The 4,959-nt window shown below is 47.2% G+C and overlaps 1 protein-coding gene across 1 annotated transcript in view; it reads right to left on the reverse strand.

The window, feature by feature from the left end:
- The window catches only part of FAM46C (family with sequence similarity 46 member C), a 16,671-nt gene that overhangs the window by 1,934 nt on the left and 9,778 nt on the right, over nt 1–4,959 (reverse strand). The gene's annotated exons all lie outside the window — the stretch shown is intronic.

Consider the following 4,959-nt stretch of genomic DNA (forward strand, 5'->3'; position numbering starts at 1 on the left):
GAAATGTTTTTCCCTAGAGAAGAAAAAAAAAAAAAAAAAAAAAAAAAAAAAAAAAAAAAACACACAGGAGGTTAGGTCAGCACAAGACAAGGAACTTAGGACATTTTTGTTGGTCATTTCACTTGTGGAGGGGTCAGTTTAAGTGATCGTCTAGAACAGTGGTTCTAAACCTGTGTAACCTCAGGACCCACATTTGTCCTCCATCATTACGTCGCGACCCAAGAAGCACTGGGATGCACAACACGGGGTACCGCACGTTTCAGGCAATCAAACTATGGGTGTGAGGTGCGTTTGGGGTGTCATTCAAAAGATCCACCCAGTCTCCATACCTTACAAGAACTGGAGTGGATCCTCAGCCTGGGGTCCAGCGTGGGCTGCTGTGCTGCGACAGAGCTCCATCCATGTGTATTGCTTGTACTGCTCCCTCATGTCCTGTAGAGGTGACAGGAGCCCGAATGTGACATTACCCTGGTCCAGGCACCTCTAAAGAACATGAGGGAGCCATACGTATGCATGGAGCTCCCTCAAGGACATGCCCCAGCCCATCCCACCTCAAGCCGACACTCGGCAGCATATTTTAAAATGGCTGTTTGGTGTGCAAGAACTGACAGCGCTACGCTAGGGGGAGGCTGAGGAGCCTCGCATCTAGAAAAGTGGAAGGCATGCGGTGACGCACTGAACACGGGGTCATGATCCACCAGTTGAGAACCAAGGTTCTAGAAAGTACACAAGTTATTCTTAAAAGAAGTCACCCTGGTGATTCATATTGTACAGCAAATCGATAGCAGCCTCCCCCCAAATAAAAAATTCCTAACAAAAATTTGTGTGCCCCCCAACTACATACAAGTTCCTAACCATCTGCAATCCCGAGATATCTGGAACTGGAAAATCTTTGCTTCATTCCCCTGTAGCTGCTCACCTCACCCAACGGGCAGGGTCACACTTGGTGGTTTAGGTGAAGTTCGTTGTGTGAAACTCACATTACTATAGAAGTTTGATAAAAATTCAGCAGGATGTTTTCAGTGCAATGGTGTAAACGGTTCTTAGTATTGACTTAAATGGCAGGTCAAGTTGCTCACTCGAGTGTTTTCTATGCATAGAGCACGTTGGCCATCAGAACTCCCAGCAAGCAAACTGAGGGAATTACCAACAATGCCACTACAGGTACAGGAAGCCCAAGGAGATGTACAAAGTTGGTCTTTTTTTGTAGGTCGGAGATGCAACATTTGGGAAATGTTTAATGGCCATGTTAAAAGTTCTAGATTATATACACACACACTACTGACCCATTGGACTTTGAGGTTTTGCACAATTTGGTAACTGAAAACCTGAAGAGTCCACGCAGTCAAGACGCTTATTTGGCCAGACCAATGAAATGCTACACAAGCGCTTCCTGATCTGCGACTGGCAGCTGAAGAGCTTCATACTAATGACTCAACTTTTCTACAGAAATTCTCTATTGACACCCAAGATTACCCAAGACACGAAACATGTACAAGTCCCATATGGTATTTCAAATCCAGGATACAGTCCATGAACCCAGCGCACTCAAAACCACTGCTCCTGATAGAAGACGGGTGCTGCGGCAGTCGACGGATGGCAACCCGTCTATAATCACAGGATAACGGCACTCCAAGTAATGAATCAATGGCGTCGGACGCATGAAACATGGCACAATGCATCAAAAAGCTACATTTTGGGGTCTCACAGGATCCCCCTTCATCAGGCGAGTGCCCAAAACTTTGCTTTTTGATGCATTGTTTCATGTGTTAATAAACAGATGCCATTGATTCATTACTTGGAGTGCCGATATCTAACGTATTTGACGGCGTACAAGATGGGTTTTGAAACCTTAAAACATCTGCCAAAAATCGGGGGTCGTCTTATACGGCGGGTACATACAGAAGGATACGGTATACTGTATCTAGCTTCGGCTACATACAGTACACCGCGCTGAGCCAATCACGGCAAGCTTTGTATTAATGAACACAAAGCCTGCCGTGATTGACTCGGCGGAGGACACAGCGGGGATCGTGGACAAGGTAAGAGACTAATCCCGAGTGTGGCTCGGGGGGTTACCGCTTATGGTACTGAAAATAACCCCGAGCCACACTCGGGAATACCGCCATGGAGGTAAGTGGGTGCATTTAAACAATATTTTGGGCTACACTCTTATACGACGTGTACCCCAAAACCTATATTTGGGCACAAAAAGTAGGGGGGGGGGTCGTCTTATACGCCGGCAAATACGGTATGTTATCCAGCATTTCAAATCCAACCCAGACAAGTTCTGCGAGAAGGGACAAGGAAAATAAAAGCCACCCAACCACATCAGCGCATCCAACAAAGCCTTCTTAAAGAATGATCTCATGTCTCATCCCATGACACCCCCAAAACATAGGAGCATTAGCCCTCATTTCATGACAGGGGGCATAAAGGAATGACTTGCATGGCTCTGCCCAATCAGCCACATCCAGAACAGGTGCAAACATAGCCCAATACATAGCCCTTGATGCCAAACTACATACAGCCGTTTTAGGCTTTTTGGCCATCAGCACATTGACTTCATGGTCTCTATGGAGTAGGGCTTGGGATCCAATCCTACAGGGGTATGGTAAGCAGGGACTAAAGGAATCGGAGCCCTCAGGAATGATTTCCATTGCTCTGCCAATGGAATAATACTCCTAATTTTAGGATATGTAATGCAATGAGACATGCGAATACCTCCTGCTCTAAGGCGGCTTTACTGTGCTCACGCTATATTCGACCCATGAAGCAGTTAAGGGGCTTCAAAACCGTTCAGATGCCGATCTAATGGGATTATATGGTTTGTCCTCAAAAGGCACATGGGTACCAGTTGCCCATTGTTACCTCCAGAAAGAAAGGTCATTTGGGGGACATACTCCCAACGTCAACTCCAGCCAAATGGATTTATTTTGACAGACAGTGCAGGATTAGTTACTCGGTGTCCCCGTCAGTTTCCCCAACTTCTTGTCCAGGGAGAATCTGCCAAAGGGGGAAGTCCCACCTTCCAATTGACCGTTCTAGAACATGGTGTTCCCCATTTGGCACTGCCCTAGTGACAATTGTCATTGGGCAAAAATGGAGTAGAAACCTTCCCAGAGGTTCTAATCTTTCACCGAGACTACATTGCCTGGCTGAAGATCAACCTTATATTTGACCTCAGTCAAATAAAGCCGGTGAAGGCAACACTATGAACTCACTTCACCTTTAATCTCATGGTAACACTTTGCTTGGGTGTTGCCCCAGAGCCACGACAGTCCCCATTTCAGAGCCTTCCATGAATCAAGCAGACAGCTGTGGAGCCATCGACATTCGGATTCCCCGTTATCTATATTCCCGTGATGTATCCAATGATCCCAAGGCATGCAGCACCTGGAGTTCAATGCAACACCCACTCAGCATCCAAAGTCCACACTTTTCCCAACGTTTGATGTCACAGCTCAGTTAGGACAAGGTCCAATGACACATGTCACGGCAGGACTGCCATCTGTGATGACAATGTTCCCTCATCAGGAGTCTCCTGGATAAAGGTGACCTGCATGTCGCTACATGTTCCAAAGAGTCTTAACCATTGCATTGAAGATCTGAAGAGGGGTATCTAGAGGCAAAACTTGGAGGTTTGGAGGAGTTTATCAGCTCTCCAGGGCACAGTTAGGTCTTCCCCTTCATTTTCTTGGTGACCACCGTCACTGGGACAGAGTGATGAGAAGTCCAACATTTGATAGTTGTCACCAAAAACTAAGGAAAGAAGTCTTAAAATGAGAACATCTGTTCTGGTGGCAGCTAATAGAGTTTCCCCTCCTTTGAGAGACTTCCTGCCATGTATCTAGGACAGGAAGTAATGAGAATCTCAGCACAAGAGTAACACTGTTTTGGCTAATGATCACTTTAGCATGCCGGCCTCGTCAATCCTCCCGCAATGGTGCCACCATCACCACATCCAGAAAAAGTGGAACACAAGCCATCATATAAGTCACATGCAAGAGAAAGTGACCCCCGTTAACCCAGCTACCTGCCCCCCCAACATTAATGGGGACCCCAGAGCTGCAACCTCCATAGTCTCAGCTCTTCCAGTCCACTTTGGGGGTAGTCATTCCTGTTGCACTCCCTATTAAGACTGAAGAGATCCATGGTAGTCACATGCACAGGCCTGAACTCCGAGCCAAGTTCTCACCCATAGAAACAGATGTTTTAACCCTCCAAACAGCCCAGTTGATAAACTATTGGACGGGCCAACAGAACCCCAGATGACACCACAGCAAACACTTCCCAGAACGATGCCAAACCCCAGCCTGGAGCCGACTACACTTCCAGGGCAGTTCCTGCACCGGTGACGGAGAGAGTTGCCGGGGTACAGTGTACAGAGGCAATGTACACAGAATGTACTGTACTGTGGCCCATCGCCAGCTGCTCACCTTTTTATAGCACCGGGTGGCACCGTGCCACAGCAGGAAGTGAGTTGTGGGCTGAGAGAGAAGACAGAATTAAAGGACTACTCCTTCCAAAGCAAATATTTCATAAGAGCCTTAAACACGCACTGGTTTCCTATACCCGCGGCAGTTTGTGTTCTGCAGCTAAGAACACTTCCCTCTTTCTGCACTTTCGGGTCTGCTAAAAGTGGACCTGTCACTAAGTTTACACGTCTGCAGCGAATATGTTCCCCCGAGATGCCACATACAGCCACAACAGGAGCTTTTCCAGAAAATCTCTACCCATCATTAAAAACCCTCGGTCATTGAACTCCAGTCTGACCGCCTCGGCGGAGAAGTCTGCTGCAAGCAGGAGGAAGCATTTCCTCAGTCTCCGCTCCAGCAGTGCGCCATAGTCCCACCTGTGGAAGCTTGTCCTAGGTTAGAGACTACAGTATAACAGCCAGAAACTTTCCTTCAAGAACCTACGGAACACAGGAAATGCTACAGGCACCTGAAGTTTAAG

This window comes from Nanorana parkeri, unplaced genomic scaffold (genome assembly GCF_000935625.1).
Source record: "Nanorana parkeri isolate BGI_ZX_2015 unplaced genomic scaffold, ASM93562v1 scaffold1354, whole genome shotgun sequence".
Taxonomy (NCBI): domain Eukaryota; kingdom Metazoa; phylum Chordata; class Amphibia; order Anura; family Dicroglossidae; genus Nanorana; species Nanorana parkeri.